General features: G+C 35.4%; 3 pseudogenes; all 3 read right to left on the bottom strand.

Annotated features, from left to right (window-relative positions):
* Positions 1-1472: 1472 nt before the first annotated feature.
* LOC110289101 (Ig kappa chain V-VI region NQ2-6.1 pseudogene) lies at positions 1473-1778 on the bottom strand (annotated as a pseudogene).
* An 11409-nt stretch (positions 1779-13187) lies between these two features.
* LOC147003954 (Ig kappa chain V-VI region NQ2-17.4.1 pseudogene) lies at positions 13188-13493 on the bottom strand (annotated as a pseudogene).
* Positions 13494-22537: 9044 nt separating this feature from the next.
* LOC110289099 (Ig kappa chain V-VI region NQ2-17.4.1 pseudogene) lies at positions 22538-22843 on the bottom strand (annotated as a pseudogene).

Here is a 22843-nt window from a genome sequence, read left to right as displayed (position 1 = left end):
GTGTTTAGTTCATTATCTTCATATTGTGGAGCATGGCTGCACCAAGTCAGACATGAGAGATGAGAGTATGGAATCTGGATCAGCAAGTGACCAGAAAGTAGAAATACTGGGCCTGGATTAGGCTTTTAAAACCTCAGAGTCTAATGCAGTGACACACTTTCCAGAAAGGCCATGCCTCTAAATCCTATCAAATAGGGTTTCTTACTAAGAAATATTTGAAATATATTTAAAAATATGAAACTATGTGATCCATTCTTATTCAAACAACCACAGTAGGCATAGCACTAACCAGAAAAAAAGTGCCAAGCACTAAATTTCATGTAGTGTTTGGCAACACATAAATGTAAAAGTATTTCCTTTTTGGTTTCGACGTGTATAGATTTTGCTTGATGCCGTGTTCTTCTGTGCAATCAGGTCTACTCATAAACCCATGATCCTCTTCGCATAGTAGAATAAAAGTCAAACAACTGATTCTGAAAAATCTTTCTTCAAAAATTATAACATATGAAAAATGTGCTAAATACACCTTAATATCTTGATTTCCTGTGATGGTGGCCCTTTCTCCTATGGATTTCATACCAACACCTTATAATGGAAAATTGAATATAAACTATTACATAATTATTCCTGTTCTTATTAAGGGTAATTTAAATTTAATTAAACTGCAATTTAAATTTAAATATAATTGACAATACACATATTTTAATTTATTGGCCTTTTTTAGAATATTACATTTTCTTTATGATTTTAATTATGTATATTAAGGTACACACAAATAGATTCATAGATAGACAGACAGACAAATAGATGATAGATAGAGAGATAGTTAGATAGATAGATGATAGATATAAGAAAAATAAATGTTCATTTATTAGTTCTCTATTGCCTTCTTGGTTTCTTTATTAGTAGAGTGTTTTGATTACGTGTCATGAGAATAGAAAGAAAATATATAGGCCTGTCAGTAGATTGTTTTTTGTTTTTTTTTAATTTGGAGAGAAAATTATTTTAAGCACATATTAACAGGACAATTTAGTGGAAAAGAAGGTGTACTAATAAAAATCAGAAAATATATTAGGATGGATACTACTTTTTGTAGGATAACAAAAGCAGTGTATTGTGAGGAAATAAATATCCTGAAGAAAAAACACAAACCAAGATTTTCTAAAATCAGTGAAAGAAGCAGAAACTAGATGTGAAAGTTCATGGGAACACCAGTAAAAGAGACTGCCACACTTGTCTTCAACAAACAGAACAAAAATTAGGAAAAAATAAACACTGGAAATGTAAATTATTTGAGAACAGCTCTGAAGTACAATGGAATATTATAGAGACATTCATCTAAATATGCAATTGACATTTTTAAGCAGAACAGGTTGTTTGGACTACTACAATCAAACCACTGGCCACAGTTTATTTTCTAAGAGGAAGTAGCTAGAACCTAAGGACTTAGAGGGTTTTTGTTCCAGTCTGTATCACTGTGTGGGTGGGTTACTACTCCACTGCTGGCAGTAATAAGTGGCAGCATCTTCAGCCTCCATGCTGCTGATTGTGAGAGAATAAGAGGTCCCAGACCCACTGCCACTGAAGCGAGCAGGGACTCCAGAAGCCAGGTAGGATGTGTGATAAATCAAGATTTTGGGGGAGGATCCTGGCTTCTGCTGGTACCAGTACATGTAAATTACACTTGAGCTGGCACTGCAGGTTATGGTTACCTTCGCCCCTGGAGATGCAGACATGATTGCTGGAGACTGGGTGAGAACAATTTGTCCTCTGGACATTATGACTAGAAAAAAGCAAAATAGAGAGAGAGGGATTAGTAGAAATAGAGATACAAAAATAATTTTATACTTCCCAACATTCAGATGAAAGAAAAAGGAAAAAAACTATATTTTAGACTGAAATTCCCCAGGGAAAATAATTTTGGTTGGATTCTGATCTCAAATTTCCTGCCCTCTGTTACCTGAGGCACTGATTATCAAGAAGCTGAAAATCTGCACTTGAAAATCCATTTTGTGTTTGAATTTTGGTCCCTAGCTAATTACTGCTATTCTCATAAGTACTTTGCTCTAAACCAACTGTGAGATATTTGTGGTTACTGAAAATGAAATATGCAAATAGCAAGATACAGTCTAGGCAGTTCTTGGCTTATAAACACATGGGAGAATATGGGCTGTAGGTTCATGAAGATGCACTCATCTAAAACTACTCTGAATAATCACCATTCTCAGTATTTCATGTGCCCTGAAACTGTTTAATTCCTGTTCTATTTATTATCTGAGAGAATCTGAGAGCACTTTTCAAATAAATTACATTTATTTATAAAGATCGACAGCCTCAGAGTCTGGAAATTTCAGTCTAAGCTTGATCAAACAATTCACTTATAGCAAAGACTGAGGGAATGGGGAAGGACTTGAATGAGTGGGCACTGGGAGGAGAAGGAGGAAAATATAGTGTTGAAAAGTGAATAAAACGAATTATTTAAAAATTGTTTTAATTTACTTTAGATAAAGTTTTAATTATCTTCCTATAATGTTAAATTCAGCATGGCCATGATGAAGCATGACTATGTCTCTAGATCTTAGGTATGATTTCTCATTCCTCCATTCATGAAATAATTCTTCCATTTTTTAATCAACTATTATGAAAAACAACTGAGAGAATCTGTTAATAGATAGATGTATTGAGAGATACTGACCTAAGAATTGTTGAAATCAAGTTACTTATTAAGTATGCCTTTCTAAGGAAACTATTCTAACTAAATGGCTAGCTTCTTTCTGAATAAGACGTATTTTCATCTTTCATTGTATTTAGTAGCTAGTCGCTTGTCTTACTCTGTTTACTACAGAAGGAGATATCTTCTATTATTTTTTGTGAACGTGGGCTTTATATTTCACCATTTAAGGAAACAAAAGTGATTTCCAGAGTGGTTGTACAAGCCTGCAATCCCATCAGCTATGCCAAAAACCAGATACAAGGAAAATAATAGATGAGAATGTGGGTAAGTGTCATGAGAACATGAGCACAGGGGAAAATTTCCTGAACAGAACAAAAAATAACTTATGCCTTAAGATCAAGAACTTGCATATGAGCCGGGCGTGGTGGCACACGCCTTTAATCCCAGCACTCGGGAGGCAGAGGCAGGTGGATTTCTGAGTTCGAGGCCAGCTTGGTCTACAAAGTGAGTTCCAGGACAGCCAGGGCTACACAGAGAAACCCTGTCTCAAAAAACCAAAAAAAAAAAAAAAAAAGAACTTGCATATGGGACATCATAAAATTGCAAAGCTTCTATAAGTCAAAGGACACTGTCAATAGGACAATAAGGCAACCAATAGATTGGGAAAAGAACTTTACCAATCCACTATCTCATACAGGGCGAATATTAAATATATACAAAGAACTCAATAAGTTAGACTCCAGAGAACCAAATACCCTATTAAAAAACTGGATACAGAAATTAACAAAGAATATTCAACTGAGCAATATCAAATATTTGAAAAGCACCTAAGGAATTGTTCAACATCCTTAGTCATCAGGGATATGCAAATCAAAACAACCCTGTGATTCCATCTCACACAACTCAGAATGGCTAAAATTAAAAAAAAAAAAATGCAGGTGATGCAGATGCTGGTGAGGTTGTGGAAAAAGGGTAATTCTTGTTTTATAATATCATGTAATTACAGTTCTAGGACTTGTGTTAGTGACTGAATGGAAGTGTGATTGTGCCCTATCAGATTTAGGATTGGTAAAAATCCTTTCGCAATCTATTGGTGGTCTTTTTGTCTTATTGATCATAATAAGCAACCAAAAGCAGACACTATTGCATATGCCAGTAAGATTTTGCTGACAAAACCCTGACATAGCTTTCTCTTGTGAGGCTATGCCAATGCCTGGCAAGTATAGAAGTAGATGCCCACAGTCATCTATTGGATAGAACACAGGGACCTCAATGGAGGAGCTAGAGAAAGTACTCAAAAGCTGAAGGCGTCTTCAACCCTATAGATGGAACAAAAAAATGAACTAACCAGTATCCCCAGAGTCCGTGTCTCTAGTTGCATATTTAGCAGAAGATGGCCTAGTAGGCCATCATTGGGAACAGAGGCCTCTTGGTCTAGCAAACTTTATATGCCCTAGTACAGGGGACCACCAGGGTCAAGAAGTGGGAATGGGTGGGTAGGAGAGCAGGGCAGGGGGGTATAGGGGACTTTTGCGATAGCATTTGAAATCCAAAAGAAGAAAATATCTAATATATATTTTTTAACTAAACAAAAACGGAAATGTGATTGTGCTGCCATCTACTGTTATGATAACCAAAGTGAAGGCAGCGCTGTAAAATATGCACTTTGAAGTCTAGAAGAAGTACTACATTTACAGTACTGTGAGCCAAGTAGGAGTATGTTTAGAACAAGAAAAGTACTATGACAAATATGGTGATTCTTTACTCCTATCGTTACAAACATAAATAAAGTAGTGTTCACACAGGCACATCATATACCACATTTCATGACTCCAAGAAATGAAAAAATCAGATATAAAGTGTTCTCTGAGATGCAGTGAGATTACAAAAAGATACAATAATATAGAACTTGATGGTATAAAGTCATTTAATATAAAGCCATAATATAACAAACTGTAGAATATGCCATAATGTTTTAAATTGACCTCACATTATGATGTGTTCTTGCAATCATGTGGCTACTTTAGAGTCATAGATTGTTGCTACTGCTCAGAATCAAGGATGAGTTGGTGATACCACATACAATGGTGTAGAAAAAGTTAAATACTTGCAATTTGAATTCAGGTTGCCATTGAAAAATGCAGTAATTTGGTAGCCTTATAAATGGAAAATTTTGCTTACCTGAACTACCAAATACAGTATTAGTATGTTAAGATACATTATATTGAATATCTCTATAATTTCAACACCATCTGAACTGTATAGGCCTCACTGAGATTCCCCACCTGGATAGGTTCTGCTTTTCAATTCTTAGAGGAGGGACAGATTGCCAAAAGGGGTAATGGTGCATAATCAATGCACTTTTTTCTTATTGAGATATTTATCTCTTTCCGTATTTCGGTAAGTTTTGTCATCTCTTTGGTCTTGAATTATGTGGAAGAAATAGGTTGAGATAAATAATACTAATTTTCTTACCTTTTCAAATCATAACATAGCCACATACTGTTTGCCACTACTTTTTCCTCCATTCATACAAACCCATATACACTCCTTGCTCTTTCTCTGATTCGTGGCTTCTTATTGCCTCTATTCATACATAAATAAAGTTTGTTTAATTCATATGGCTTAGATATTTGATGTGCAATTCCCTTTGCAACATATGGAAATAATTCAAAAAATACTCCATAAAATATCAAAATGCAGATATTAGGAGATTATGTGGTAACCAGTCCTAATTATCCAACAACAACACACTTTCTGCACCTATTTCCCAGGAATCATTACAGAGTGGATAGAAATATTTTAATAGCCAGAGAAACATGAGATTTGCTTTTAGATAGTGTGATGGTTTGTATATGCTCAGCCCAGAAAGTGGTACTATGAGGTGTGGCCTTGTTGAAGTAGGTGGGACATTGTGGGTATGACTTTAAGGCCTTCATCTTAGATTCCTTGAAGCCAGTATTGTGCTAGCAGCTTTCAAATGAAGAAGTAGAACGTTCAGATCCTCCCAAACCATGCCTGCCTGGATGCTGTCATGTTACTGCCTTGATGATAATAGACTGAACCTCGCAACCTGCAAGCCAGGCCAAAATAAATGTTGTCCTTATAAAAATTGCCTTGGTCATGATGACTGTTCAGGGAAGTAAAACCCTAAGGCAGACTGTGTCTCTTAGAAACACCAGAGAAGCTGCATCCAGGTAGTCTAAAGTCTAATGCATAAACAATACATGAACAAGTATGACTCCTGAATACATGTGAACATCAAAATAGAAATTCTTCACAGTATTCCACACTAAATAAAAATTGTGGTGTAACTGTGCAAATTATGAAAGTAGGCAAAATAACACTGTTAACTAGAATAGAACCCCTGGATGATCAGTAAAACAGGACTGTATTCAAACTCTGTGTTTTCAACTTTATTTTACCTCAAAGAACATTAGTAATAAGGAAAGTGATTTTCTGAGTTTCTTCTGATGGATGGTTCCTGGGGATCCTATAGCTTCTCAGGCTGCTATGATGTACCTGACATAATCTGTCTTCCTAATAAAATGATCTGAATATGGAGACATCAAAATAATACAGGCTATTGCAACTGATCTTAGATTCTCAATAAAACTTGATAGTAGGACTGTATTCATGAATAGAAGACACTTTTTGGACAAAGAACATGACAGAATCAAGTTACTATGGACAAAGTAACTGCTAATAAGAGACTAAAGCTGGATAAATCACTCATTCTATGATTTGACAACATTTTATACTATATGTATACTCTGTGGTAATTGAAAACTTATGTAATCATACAGATGTGCAGGCATTTGGTTTCTCTATTTCTTGTCTACTTTGGTTATTGAAGGTGGTTTTTCAATTAATCAGAAGTTAATGGAGAAATACATGACTAGTCAGAATGATGACACACTCAAACCTGAGAGCTTAAGTTAATATGTAACATGTAGCTTATATCTCAATCTCAGTTCTCAGAAACTGTCATGGAATAGTTGCAGATTAAATGTAAAACTCAGAAAATAGGAGAGCTGTGAAATGCCATTCTCTGGACACAATGTGGCTATTACAATCTTGAACTCAAGTAGCAGTAATTATCTATCTGCAAGGTCATGGCAGTCAAAATCCTGATCTAGATGATACGTTCACCTCCAGGACTCAATCTATACTGACCAATTAGTGCTATAGTGGTTTCTGGAGATCCAGAACCTTTAGTATTAGAGAATATAATAATATTCTCTAGTACTAAAAGTGACCATAGGGATACCATATTTCAGAAGACAGAACCACATAAATGCTCATGTGGATATCACTAACTAGGGTAAGTAGGTTATAAAGAGAGAAATATGAGGAAAATTGTGAAGATGGCTGTATTACATGGATATTAAATGTATTAGAGGGAGGAAGTGAAGATAGAAATGATAATAGTTTTTTCTGTAGTTGAGTAAACCTCAAAAATATAGAAAATTTTAAAAGTAAGCTTTCATCTGAATGCACAGATTGACTCTACATTATCAGTCTCCCCACTTAACTTTTTCATTGCTGTTACTACAGGAAAAACCAACACATCAACTCTTAATATTTAATAAAAACATGTTTACCCATCAAAATAACTCTAGGTTTTCTTGTCTATTTCCTAGTTTGGACTTACACTATCTGTAGCAGAAACCTCTCTGTCCCTTTTCTTTCCCATGTCCCTTTCAAAATCATTGTCACTCTTTTCATTCCGTATTTTTCCTCTTCAATTTTACACTTCTCATTTATCTTTAAACTAGTATTCATAGCTATTACATTATTGTTTTGCACATGTTTCTAAGTTTTGGGTTGTGATGATAGGTGTTTATGCTTCCAATTTAAGCCCTTTTGAGAACCCTAATCACTTCTCTGAAATTTGTCACTCTTTGATGTCAGCAAAGCTGTGGACTAAGACATTCCTAAAGACAGAGGGTCTTCAGAAATGGCAGATAAACATGACACATAATACTCCTGAGAAAGCTCCTTTTTAGACTCTTTAGGATAAACAATCACACTTGCTTCCTTTCCCCAGGCATTGGGTAGCTCTACAGGGGCAACTCAGCTCTAGGGTTGCTTATGCTCACACAGTGAAATATTGATGTTAATTATGTTCAAACTTGAGGACTTAAGAATGAATTGGGCAATAATCTCATCAATATACTCAAGAAATAATACACTGGAAATAGAAATTGGCAAATGGTAATTCTCTTTGTTCTCTTAGGTGAGTTATTTACCCAAATTGTCATTTCATGAAAACCAAATACCTCTTTCACTGAACTGAAAGTTAAATCTTCCTTTTAAACTTTGTTGTCACAAATCAAGGAAATACATAGGTAAGATTCATGCATAAGATCCAAACATCATTAGGCCTTTAACAAAAATAGGGCAGAATAAATGTCCCAAAACTGAGTTCAGTTTTGTATTTGTGAGTATAGAAGCCAAATCTCACATGGATCTCTAGACCTCAATTCCTAGGCTCCTGGTACCGTACCACATCTTGGCTCCACTAAGTTCAAAAGCAATCATTCTGCTACTTTACTACTCCCCAACCTTCAATAGCAAAACGTTTAATTTAATAGATTTACATGAAATGATCGAGTAAAAAATTTGTAAGAATATAATGCCTCATGAATTAGAGGTAAAGGGAATTTGATGTTGATTACTAGCAATCTTGGATTATCATTAAATTATAGCATAAAAAGAACACATATAAATTTAATTAATATATTGCATTATTTTAATAGGTAAGAATGGAGTAAACCTTTTAATATGTATATATGTATACATACATATATGTATGTATATATACATACATATATATATATATATATATATATATATATATATATATATATATAGAGAGAGAGAGAGAGAGAGAGAGAGAGAGAGAGAGAGAGCAGGGTCCCCGAATTTGTAGTTACAAGAACTTAGCACAGCTGAGGCTGTAAACTTTCTGTACTAAGTGGGAAGTCTGAATGAAATCCCTCTCCTTGGAGCTCCATGAACCCCAGTAAAGAGGAGACAGAAAGAAGAGGCAGAAATATGGAAACACCAAGAAACAAAGCCCTCTTAATCGACTGAACAAAGCTCACATGAGCCCACAGAAATGAAGGAATATGCACAGGGCCTTCACAGGTGTCTACCACATCCTCTGCATGTATATTATGGTGTCCACTTTCAGTTATTTATGAGATTCCTAAAGTATGCAAATAAATGTTTCTCCATCTCTTGCATTCTGTTGGATTGCTGTGTCCAATTTCAATGTGTATAGTAGTGATGGTGCACAGCAATATCATAAACTGAAAATATTCCTCCTCAGCCAAGCAGATAGGGTTTTAAGAATTGTCTACTATGTAAGTCCTTCCTAATTCTCTGATTTCCATAAATTGAACCCTAAAGAATATGATACAGAACAGAGGAAAGCTGAGGGAATTTATAGAGCAAAGGACCTTACTCCCCATTCTATTTGGAGACAATTGATCCAGGGTGAATTCTGGAAAGACTTGGGTGTTCATATTATATTATTTCATGTTCCATAATTAAAGAAGGAGGCATAACTTCTCATTTTGTTTTATGTCCATAGTTGTTTTGCTTGGATAAAGAACTATGCATAATATTCATAGTCCAAGGAATCCAAAGGAGGTGTTAGATGGTGAATATACTGGAATTGGAGTTACAGAGAGTTGTGAGTTTCCCAGTGAGTTGTGGTTGCTGAATTCCGGACCATCTCTCCAGCCCTGGAGGAATATAATTTGTTAAAGTCACCATTATCACTACTTGCCCCTCATACTAAGGAACTGTGGACAATATTCATAAATGTTAGAAAACGGGTTTTGAACAGAAGTAAAAACTCCAAACCAGAAATATATTGTAGTCTATTCAGTGGTTTAGCAAGAATAAAACTTGTACATTTTCCCAAGGTGGTTCAACAATTGACATAAAATTAAAAATGAAAATTCACTACAGGGATATTCAAATGGCTAGGTTGGTTAAGTGCACACTTGGTAAAAGAGGACTTTGTTCATAAATGTTCACACAAGACAAGTTCAACAACTACAAGCATCAAATCTCTAAGAGATTATGGTGAGTAAGCTTGAGGAAGACAACCATGCAGGGCCACAGATAAAATGATAGGAACAGAAAGTTATCAAAATGGAAGAGATGAGTGGGTTTATCTGCAAGGAAGACATGAGGGGTGTTAGAAATAATAGACTGACATTGAACAACACAGCTACATAACTGGTAAAACCCACTATTTATATTTAGAATCTAGTTAGTAATAGAGAATGTTGGTAATCAATGAAGTTAAACAAGACCAGCATTTTGTATAACAATTAAAATACCAACAGAAATTCATAGTTTACATTGGTAAAAACATGAAATATACAAATTAAGAAATAAATAGTTAATTGATAAGTTCCTAAAGTGAAAATATAATCTCACTGAGCTAAAATCAAGGATTAAGAAGGCCTATGTCCCTCCAGAGGCCAAAGTGAATAATTAATATACTAATTTTGCATCCTTAAGATGCCCTCTATATTCTGTACTCAAAGCCCTAATCTTTCCCTCAGCATTTCCTTTGTTATCAGCCCTTTTCTGAATATTACTGCAATCCCGAGTTAGTGGTGAACCATTATGATTGCATTAATTCCACTATATCATTTCAATATGAACTCTACATATCAAAACCCCTAACTACTATTTGACAAAACTCATATGGCAAATAACATGAATGGAATTAATTACCTAGGATTCATTGGACACGGGCCACTATCTATGTGTCAATAAATGTTTGCATATGTTATAAATATAATTGATACACTGTCTTCTTGTAAAAGAAAATGAAACTCTCATATAGCAAATTTATGCTAGAAGAAATGATGAGAGAAATAAAACTCTTAGAGACACCAGCTATGTGAGACTATGGGCTAGGGAAGCTTCTTGCATGTGTAACATAGACTTCATGCTCCACATGAGAGTGAAAACTCTTAGAGACACCTGTCATTTTTTGTCATGGGTTTGTAGGAGTGAGTGAGAGTTAAAGCTTATTAAAATAATCAGATATTCCAGGGTAAATGAGCATTCCTTAAATCTTCTCTCCTTAAAATAAAAAGCCAAAATCAAAATCACACCAACCAAACATACAAAAACCAAAAGAGTATCTCATGCATCATGATACATCCTCTGATTAGTGCCTTAGGGTATCTTAGGCATCCTTGTGATTCTACTTCATGAAGACAATAGACAACAATCAAAAAATAGTTAATAAGTGTCCATCAAATTGGGAAAATTAGAATCTCCTCATCTTTAGCTGCATAGTTTAGTTATGACATTACTTTACTTCATGAAATAAAGGTGGATATTTATTAGCCCTCATTAATTGGTTTTATTGATCTAACAGTAGTTTTTAATAGATCTAATGACATATAATTATAATAGGAAGAAATTGTGCAAATTGTTAACCCTAGAATCTAAACTCTTAATATCCAAAGGTTTGTTCATGATGCATAGAGATTCTTATGCAAAGGTCGTTTGATTATGTGCTTCCCAAGAAGTCAAGTCTTGCCTGAAACTGATAATGTAGGCTCTCTGACCCATTTTCCCCACATTTCCCTACAAGGTGAAGGTGGGTTGTTGATGGACTTAGGTGTATACAGTATCTCTGTAGGTGGTTTTCTAGTCTGTTTCCCTGTCCATGTCTTCCTACAAGTTTCAATGAACATTTAATTCTCTTTATCTGATTTTATATCTCGTGGGAGGGTTGATCATTAGGCATGTCCAAAGAAAATCATAGAAAGGAAAAAAAGATCCTGACAAATATTCTAGAAGACACGAGAGTAAGTGAGGAAATGGAGAACTGACTTGCTGATTCACTGATGCCTCACAATTCAAAATATTCTAGTGACTTTTCTAGATCACTGGATTTTCTGGTTGTATTATATTGCTGTGCAGAGATACCATAACCACAAAAACTCTCCCAAAGAAAGCCTTTATTTGGGACCTGCTTAGTGTTTAGTTCATTTTCTTCATATTGTGGAGCATGGCTGCACCAAAACAGATGAGAGATGAGCATGTAGAATCTGGATCAGCAAGTGACCAGAAAGTAGAAATACTGGGCATGGATTAGGCTTTTAAAACCTTAGAGTCTAATGCAGTGACACACTTTCCAGAAAAGCCATAACTCTAAATCCTATCAAATAGGGTTTCTTACTAAGAAATATTTGAAATATATTTAAATATATGGAACGATAATATCTATTTTTATTCATACAACCACAGTACGCATAGAAATAACCAGAAAAAAGTGCCAAGCACTAAATTTCATGTAGTATTTGGCAACACATAAATGTAAAAGTGTTTCCTTTTTTGTTTAGATGTGTATAGATTTTGCTTGAAGCAGTGTTTGTCTGTGCACTCAGGGCTGCTCATAAGCCCATGTAACTCTTTATGATGTCTTTTCTTTGCTAGGACTAAAAGTCAAACAACTGATTCTGAAAAAGGTTTCTTGACAAATTATATAAATAATGTGCTAAATACACATTAATATCTTGACATCCTGTGATAGTGTGACACTTTCTTCTATAGATGGAGATAGAGAGGCTTGTTATTGTGTCTGATGGATTTCATACCAACACCTTACGTTCGAAAATTGAAAATAAACTATTACATAATTATTCCTGTTATTATTAAGTGTAAATTAAATTTAATTAAACCGTAATTTAAATTTAAAATTGACAACACAAATATTTTAAATAATTTGTCTTTCTCTATTTATAATATTAGAATGTCTTTGTGATTTTAATTATTTATATTAAGGTAACACACACAAATGGATTCACAGACAGACAGAGAGACAGACAGACAGACAGATGATAGATATAAGAAAAATTAATGTTCATTTATTAGTTCTCTGTTGCCTTCCTAGTTTCTTTATTAGTGGAGTGTTCCAATTACTTGTAATGAGAACAGAAAGGAAATATACATGCCTGTCAGTAGTTTTTCTTTTTTATATGGAAAGAAAAATATGTTAAGCACATATTAATAGGACAATTTTGTGGAAAAGAAGGTATACTAATAAAAACCAGAAAATTTATTAGGATGGATACTACTTTTTGTAGGATAACAAAAGCAGTGTGTTGTGAACAAATGGATATCCTGAAGAAAAACCACAAACCAAGAAGATTCTAAAATCAGTGAAAGTAGCAGAAAATAGATGTACAGGTTCATGGAGACCATCAGTAAAATAGTCTGCCACACTTGTCTTCGACAAACAGAACAAAAATTGAGAATAAATAAACACTGGAAATGTAGATTATTTGAGAACAGCACTGAAGTACAATGGAATATTATAGAGACATTCATATAAATATGCAAATGACATTGTAAAACAGAACACCTTGTGGGGACTACTGCAATCAAACCACTGGCCACAGTTTACTTCTAGGAGGAAGTAGCTAGACCCTAAGGACTTAGAGAGTTTTTGTTCTAGTCTGTATCACTGTGTGGGTGGGTTACTACTCCATTGCTGGCAGTAATAAGTGGCAGCATCTTCAGCCTCCATGCTGGTGATCGTGAGAGAATAAGAGGTCCCAGACCCACTGCCACTGAAGCGACCTGGGACTCCAGAAGCCAGGTTGGATGTGCCATAAATCCAGAGTTTGGGAGAAGTGCCTGGCTTCTGCTGGAACCAGTGCATGTAACTTACACTTGAGCTGGCACTGCAGGTCATAGTGACCTTCTCCCCTGGAGATGCAGACATGATTGCTGGAGACTGGGTGAGAACAATTTGTCCTCTGGACATTATGACTAGAAAAACGAAAAATAGAGAGAGAGGGATTAGTAAAAATAGAGATACAAAAATAATTTTATACCACACAACATTCAGATGAAAGAAAAAAAACTGTATTTTAGACTCATATTCCCCAGGGAAAATAATTTTGATTGGATTCTGATCACAAATTCCCTACCCTCTGTTACCTGAAGCACTGATTAGCAGGAAGCTAAAAGTCTGCACTTGAAATTCCATTTTGTCTTTGAATTTTGGTCCCTAGCTAATTACTGTTATTCTCATAAGTACTTTGCTTTAAAACAACTGTGAGATATTTGAGGTTACTGAAAATGTAATATGCAAATAGCAAGACACAGTCTAGGCAGTTCTTGGCTTATAAACACATGGGAGAATCTGGGCTGTAGGTTCATGAAGATGCACTCATCTAAAACTACTCTGAATAATCACCATTCTCAGTATTTCATGTGCCCTGAAACTGTTTAATTCCTGTTCTATTTATTATCTGTGAGAATCTGAGAGCACTTTTCAAATAAATTATATTGATTTATAAAGCTTGACAGCCCCCAAGTCTGCAAATTTAAGTTTGTTTGATCAAACATTTTACGTATAGCAAACACTGAGGGAATGGGGAAGGACTTGAATGAGTGGGTACTGGTAGGAGAAGGTGGAAAATATAGTGTTGAAAAGTGAATAAAACAATTTATTTAAAAATTGTTTTAATTTACCTTAGATAAAGTTTTAATTATCTTCCTCTAATGTTAAAGTGATCATAGCCATGATGAAGCATGCCTATGTCCCTAGATCTTAGGAATGATTTCTCATTCCTCCCTTCATGAAAGACTTCTTACATTTTTTAATCAACTATTATGAAAAACAACTGAGAGACTCTGTGAATTGATAGATGTATTGAGAGATACTGACCTAAGAATTTTGAAAACATTTACTTATGAAGTATGCCTTTCTAAGGAAACTATTCTAATTAAATGGCTAGCTTCTTTCTGAATAACACATATTTTCATCTTCCATTGTATTTAGTAGCAAGTTGCTAGTCTTATTCTGTTTACTAAAGAAGGAAAAATCTTCTATTATTTTTTGTGAATATGGGCTTTATATTTCACCATTTAAGGATACAAAATTGATTTCCAGAGTGGTTGTACAAACCTGCAATCCCATCAGCTATGCATAAAACCAGATACAAGGAAACTAATAAAAGAGAAAGTGGGTAAGAGTCTTGACCACATGAGCACAGGGGAAAATTTCCTGAACAGAACAATAGCTTATGCCTTAAGATCAAGAACTGACATATAAAATTGCAAAGCTTCTGTAAGGCAAAGGACACTGTCAACAGGACAATATGGAAACCAACAGATTGGGAAAAGAACGTTACCAATCCTACATCTGATACAGGGCTAATATTAAATATATACAAAGAACTCAATAAGTTAGTTGCCAGAGAACTAAATACCCTATTAAAAAACTGGATGTAGAGCTTAACAAAAAATGCTCAACTGAGCAATATCAAATAGTTGAAAAGCACCTAAGGAATTGTTCATCATCCTTAGTCATCAGGGATATGCAAATCAAAACGACCCTGTGATTCCATCTCACACAACTCAGAATGGCTAAAAAAAAAAAAAAAAAAAAAAAAAAAAAAAAAAAAAAAAAAAAAAGTTGATGCAGATGCTGGTGAGGTTGTGGAAAAAGAGTAATTCTTGTTTTATAATCTCATCTAATTACAGCTCTAGGGCTGCTGTTAGTGACTAAATGGAAGTGTGATTGTGCCCTATCAGATTTAGGATTGATAAAAATCCTTTTCCAATACATTGGTGGTCTTCTTGTGTTATTGATCATAATCAGCAACCAAAAGCAGACACTCTTGCATATGCTAGTAAGATTTTGTTGACAAAACCCTGACATAGCTTTCTCTTGTGAGGCTATGCCAATGACTCGCAAATATAGAAGTAGATGCCCACAGTCATCTATTGGATAGAACACAGGGCCCCCAGTCGAGGAGCTAGAGAAAGTACCCAAGAGCTGAAGGGGTCTGTAATCCTATAGATGGAAGAACAATATGAACTAACCAGTACACCCAGAGCTCGTGTCTCTAGCTGCATATATAGCAGAAGATGGCCTAGTCAGCCATTATTGGGAAGAGAGGCCCGTTGGTCTAGCAAACTTCATATGCCCTAGTATAGGGGAACGCCAGGGTCAAGAAGTGGGAATGGGTGGGTAGGAGAGCAGGTCGGGGGGTGGGTATAGGGGACTTTTGGGATAGCATTTGAAATGTAAAAGAAGAAAATATCTAATTTATTTTTTTAAAGCTAAACAAACAAAAACAGAAATGTGATTGTGCTGCCATCTACTGTTAACATAGCCAAAGTGAAGGCAGGGCTGTATAATATCCACTTTGCAGTCTAGAGGAAGTACTACATTTACAGGACTGTGAGCCAAGTAGTAGTATGTTTAGAACAAAAAATGGACTATGACAAATATGGTGATTCTTTATTTAATTCGTTAAAAACATAAACAAAACAGTATTCACACGTATACCACATTTCATGACTTCACGAAATGAAAAAAAACAGAGATATAAAATGTTCTCTGAGATAAAGTGAGATTACAAAAAGATACAATAATATAGAACTTGATGATATAAAGTCATTTAATATAAAACCATAATATAACAAACTATAGATAAAATATGCCATGATGTTGTAAATTGATGCCACATTATGATGTCTTCTTGCAATCATGTGGCTACTTTAGAGTCATAGATTGTTGCTACTGCTCAGAATCAAAGAAGAGTAGTGATACCACATACAATGGTATAGAAAATGTTAAATACTTGTAATTTGAATTCAGGTTTCCATTGATAAATGCAGTAATTTGTAGCCTTAAAAATAGAAAAATTTGCTTACCTGAACTACCAAATATACTATTAGTGTGTTAAGATACATTATAATGAATAGCTCTATAATTTCAACACCATCTAAACTTTATAGGCCTCACTGAGATTCCCCACCTGGATAGGTGCTACTTTTCAATTCTTAGAGGAGGGACAGATTTCCAAAAGTTGGTTATGGTGCAAAATCAAGGCACTATTTTCTTATTGAAATATTTATCTCTTTTCTTATTTTGGTAAGTTTTGTCATCTCTTTGGTCTTGAATTAGGTGGAAGAAAAAGGTTAAGATAAATTTTACTCATTTTCTTACCTTTTAAAAACATAACATAGCTACATACTGTTTGCCACTACTTTTTCCTCCATTCATACAAATCCACATACACTCCTTGCTCTTTCTCTGATTCATAGCTACTTATTACCTCTACTCATACATAAATAAAGTTTGTTTAATTCATATGGTTTTTATATTTGATGAGCAATTCCCATTGCAACAGATGTTATCATTCCAAAAATACTCCATAAATTATCAAAATGCAGATATTAAGAGATTATATGCTGACCAGTCCTAAATTATCCAACTACAACATACTTTCTGCACCTATTTCGCAAGAATGGAAAGACCCACAGTATGAGGACTCCCTCTTGTTCTGGCACAGGAGATGTGACATCCTAAATCACTCAGGAAAAACAGACTTTCTGCAAACTGCAAGAGGACTTTTAATTCAAGAGTGCTCTCAGGCCACAACCAAGGAAGTGGGGATGGCATTGTTGGAAAATACTAAAGATACCAGTTAAGAGTCCCAAGGAAGTGCAAAGTCACAAGAGTCCCAAGGAATACCTGGTAATTGTTCCAGTTAACTCTCAAGACAGTTTCTAAGAGCCCCGAACAATAGCACATTCTTTGAATGAATACTCTTTGAACCCAGGAAGCAGGTGGGTGGAGGAATGTTGATATCTGTTTTATGATTAGCATACCTTGGAGCATTGAGTCACAGAGGTCACATTCCCAAGCCTGGGCCTAAAGGCCTAAAATTTTGCTTTTATATTTTTTCAGAATCATTGCAGAGTGGGTAGAAATATTTTAAGAGACAGAGAAACTGGAGATTTGTTCTAAGATAGTGTGATGGTTGGTATATGCTCATCACAAAGAGTGGTACTATGAGGTGTGGCCTTGTTGGAGTAGGTGGGACATTGTGGGTATGGCTTTAAGGCCTTCATCTTAGATTCCTTAAAGCCTGTATTCTGCTAGCAGCTTTCAAATGAAGAAGTAGAACTTTCACTTCCTCTCAAACCATGTCTGCCTGAATGCTGCCATGTTACTGCCTTGATGATAATAGACTGAACCTCAGAACCTGCAAGCCAGGCCCAAATAAATGTTGTCCTTATAAGACCTGCCTTGGTCATGATTTCTGTTAAGAGAAGTAAAACCCTAAGGCAGAGTGTCTCTCCTAGAAACATCAGAGAAGCTGCATTCAGGTGGTCTAATGGCTGATGCATAAACAAGACATGAACAAGGATAACTCCTGAATACATGTAAACATTGAAATGGTAATTCTTCATGGTATTCCACCCTAAAGAAAGATTTATGGTGTAACTGTGGAAATTCTGAGAGTAGGCAAAATAACACTGTTAACTGGAATAGAACCCCTGGATTGTCGGTAAAACTGGACTGTATCCAAACTCAGTGTTTTTGACTTTATTTTACCTCAATGGACATTAGTAATAAGGAAAGTGATTTTCTGAATTTCTTTTGATGGAAGGTTCCTGAGAATCCTACAAATTGTCAGGCTGCTATGATGTACCTGATAATATCTGTCTCCTAGTAAAATTATCTGAATATAGAGGTATCAAAATAATACAGGCTGTTTCAGTTTATCTTAGATTGTCAATAAACCTTGATAGTAGTACTGTATTCATGAATAGAGGACACTTTTTGGACACAGAACTTGACAGAATCAAGTTACGATGAAGAAAGTAACTGCTAATAAGAGACTAAAGCTGGATAAATCAACCATTCTATGGTATGACAGCATTTTATAATATATGAATAATCTCTGGTAATTGAAAAATTATGTAATTATACAAATGTCCAGGCATTTGGTTTCTCTATTTCTTTCTACGTTGGTTATTGAAGCTTGTTTTTCAATTAATCAGAAGTTAACGGAAAAATACATGACTAGTCAGAATGATGACACACTCAGACCTGAGTGCTTAAGTTAATAAGGAACATCTAGCTTATATTTCTATCTCAAGTCTCAGAAAATGTCATGGAATTGGTGCAGATTAATGTAAAACTCAGAAAATAGAAGAGCTGTGAAATGCTGTCCTCTGGATACAATGTGGCTATTGCAATCTTGAACTCAAAAAGCACTCATTATCTATCTGCAAGATCATGGCAGTCAAAATCCTGATCTGGATGACAAGTTCACCTCCAGACTCAATCTATACTGAGCAGTTAGTGCTATAGTGGTTTCTGGAGATCCAGAACCTTTAGTATTATAGAATATAATAATATTCTCCAGTATTAAAAGTGACCATAGGGTTACCATGTTTCAGAAAACAAAACCCCATAAATGCTCATGTGGATATCACTAACTAGGGTAAGTAGGTTATAAAGAGAGAAATAGGAGGAAATTTGGGAAGATGGTTGTATTACATGGATATAAAAAGTATAAGAGGGAGGAAATGATGATAGACATGATAACAATTTGCTGTGTAGTTGTGTGAAATTCAAAATATAGAAAATTTGAAAACTAAGCTTTCATTCTAATACTCAGGTTAACTTTAAATTTGCTGCAGACCATCTGGGTCCCTTTGTCTGTGTGGAACAGGTGTCTGGAGCAGGTGGCCAAGGCCTTGGTGGGTGGCAGACAGACCAACATGCCAGATTGTGTAGAATCTGAATGTACTCTCACAAAGTGAACACCAGTCTTATATGGTTCAGAATATACAAGGGGCAGGAAGCCACAGCAGCCAAAGAACATTGAAGTGGCCTGACACAAAACAAAGGAATGATGTCAAAAGGATTTACAGGAACCAGGCAAATGTTTACAGCAAAGATAAGGCAGTCCTACCTAGGGTCAGCTTAGTGACAGGTAAGGATTTCACATTCTAGTGCTATACCTTTGAAACTTGTGAAGGCCAGCACCAGGGGGTTCTGCTCTTGGCAGGCCTCATGAATAATGCAATATCACAATCCCCCTAATTCCTAGGCCTTGCTAAATTCTTATATGAGTGTAACTTTTAAGTAACTGGAGAATCTCCATTTGTCAGAAGAATTCACCAACTTGCTTCTAATATGCAATGTAGCCTGTAGTGAAGATATCATTCTCAGTGGGATTCCCTGGCTCTTTCATGGTATTCCCTTGTTTGGGTGCAATTTGCTGTCCTTAGTAAATACTATGGAGGCCAGCTCTGAGCTACTGGATCCCTCTTTTGTAATGCTTACTTAGTTACTGAATAGGTAACTACCTTACTGCATGCTTGCCTGATTCCAAGCTTCTGGGAATTTGGAACACTGGGGAGACTTAACTGTATCAGAATTTAATCTTAAAAGGCATTTATAATAAAATATTAAAATAGAGCTCATAGTTCCATATACCAGACTATCCCGGGAATGGGGTATGTGGGTAAATGAAAATGCCAAAGCTCCAGGAGGTGAGTTTCCTTGAAACTCTTTTCCTCTTGAGTGCTTACAGAATTTTCATCCTGTCAAGCAGACTTGACCTGAGTGTGTGACATTTCCCAGTGTGCATTGCATAAATTATTGGTCTCCTCTACTCATTCTCTTCAGTGGTGTTACTACGGGAAAAAACCAACACATCAACTCCTAATATTTAATAAAAACCTTTTCACCCATCAATATAGCTCTAGGTTTTCTTTGTGTATTTCCTGGTTTGGACTTACATTATCTGTAGCAGAAACCTCTCTGTCCCTTTTCTTTCCCATGTCCTCTTTCAAAATGATTGTCACTCTTTTTACTCTGTCTTTTTCCTCTTTGAATTAACACTTTTCATTTATCTTTAAACTAGTATTCATAGCTATTACATTATTGTTTTGCACGTTTCTAAATTTTGTGTTGTGATGATAGGTGTTTATGCTTCCTATTTAAGCCCTTTTGTGAACCCTAATCACTTCTCTGTAATTTGTCATTTTTTGATGTCAGCAAAGCTATGGAAAGTGACATTCCTAAAGATGGATGGTCTTCAGAAATGGCAGATAAGCATGAAGCAGAACACTCTTGAGAGAGCACCTTTGTAGACCCTTTAGGATAAATAATCACACTTGCTTCCTTTCCCCAAGCCTTGGGTAGCTCTACAGGGGTGACTCAGGTGTAGGGTTGCTTATGCTCACACAGTGAACTGTTGATGTTAATTATGCTCAAACTTGAGGACTTAAGAATGAATTGGTGAGCAATCTCACCAATATACTCAAGAAATAATACACTGGAAATAAAAATTGGGAAATTGTGATTCTCTTTGTTCTCTAAGGTGAGTTTTACATAAATTCTCATTTCATGAAAGCCAAATGCCTCTTTCACTCAACCAAAAGAATAATCTTTCTTTTAACCTTTGTTGTCACAGATCAAGGAAATACATAGGTAAGAAAGATTCATGCATAGTTGTGGAGATAGCATAGACAAGATCAAAACATCATGAGACCATTACCAAAATTAGGGCAGAATAAATGTCCCAAAACTGAGTTCAGTTTTGTATTTGTGAGAGTAGAAGCCAAATCTCACATGGATCTCTAGACCTCAATTACTAGGCTACTGTTATTGACCCTCATCTTGGTTCCACTAATTTCAAAAGCAATCATTCTGCTACTTTACTACTCCCCAACCTTCAATAGCACAAAATTAAATTGAATAGATTTACATGAAATGATCGAGTAAAAAGAATTTGTAAGAATACAAATGAATTAGAGGTAAAGGGAATTTGATGTTGATTACTAGCAATCTTGGATTATCATTAGATTATACCATAAACAGAACACATGAATTTAATTAATATGTAGCATTACTTTAATAGGTAATCATGGAGTATAGATTCGATATATATATCGAAATATACATATATTTGTATATATATATATTTCTATATATATTCTTTATATATATAAAGAGAGAGAGAGAGAGAGAGAGAGAGAGAGAGAGAGAGAGAGAGAGAGAGAGAGCTAGCAGGGTCCCAGAATTTGTAGTCCCAAGAACTTAGCATAGCTGGGGCTGTAAACATTCTGTACTAAGTGGTAAGTCAGAATGAAATCCCTCTTCTTGGAGCTCAAAGAACCCAGGGGAGACAGAAAGAAGAGGCAGAAATATGGAAACACCAAGAAAAAAAGCCCTCTTAATCGACATGAACAAAGATCACATGAGCCCACAGAAATTAAACTGTAATTTAAATTTAAAATTGACAACACAAACATTTTAAATAATTTGTCTTTATAACTTTAATGTATTTATGATTTTAATTATTCATATTAAGGTAACACACACAAATGGATTCACAGACAGACAGACAGAGAGATGATACATATAAGAAAAATTAATGGTCAATTATTAGTTCTCTGTTGCCTTCCAGGTTTCTTTATTAGTGGAGTGTTTTGATTATGTGTAATGAGAATAGAACGAAAATATACATGTCTGTCAGTAGTTTTTCTTTTTTAATTTGGAGAGAAAAATATTTCAAGCACATATTAAGAGGACAATTTAGTAGAAAAGAAGGTGTACTAATAAAAAACCAGAAAATATATTAGGATGAATACTACTTTTTGTAGGATGACTAGAGCAGTGTGTTGTGAGCAAATGAATATCCTGAAGAAAAACCACAAACCAAGAAGATTCTAAAATCAGTGAAAGAAGCAGAAACTAGATGTGAAGATTCATGGGGAACACCAGTAAAAGAGACTGCCACACATGTCTTCAAAAAAACAGAATAAAAAATGAGAATAAATAAACACTGGAAATGTAGATTATTTGAGAACAGCACTGAAGTACAGTGGAATATTATAGAGACATTCATTTAAATCTGCAAATGACATTGTAATGCAGAACACCCTGTGTGGACTACTGGAATCAAACCACTGACCACAGTTTATTTCTAGGAGGAAGTATTTAGACCCAAAGGACTTAGAGGGTTTTTGTTCTAGTCTGTATCACTGTGTGGATGGGTTACTACTCCACTGCTGGCAGTAATAAGTGGCAGCATCTTCAGCCTCCATGCTGCTGATGGTGAGAGAATAAGAAGTCCCAGACCCACTGCCACTGAAGCGAGAAGGGACTCCAGAAGCCAAGTTGGATGTGCTATAAATCCAGAGTTTGGGGGAGGATCCTGGCTTCTGCTGGAACCAGTGCATGTAACTTACACTTGAGCTGGCACTGCAGGTTATGGTGACCTTCTCCCCTGGAGATGCAGACATGATTTCTGGAGACTGGGTGAGAACAATTTGTCCTCTAGACAT

The sequence above is a fragment of the Mus caroli genome, unplaced genomic scaffold (genome assembly GCF_978045245.1).
Source record: "Mus caroli unplaced genomic scaffold, Mus_caroli_1 scaffold_7, whole genome shotgun sequence".
In the NCBI taxonomy this organism is placed as follows: domain Eukaryota; kingdom Metazoa; phylum Chordata; class Mammalia; order Rodentia; family Muridae; genus Mus; species Mus caroli.
The sequence above is the reverse complement of the archived record's forward strand: the minus strand, read 5'-3'. Positions and strand labels throughout refer to the sequence as shown.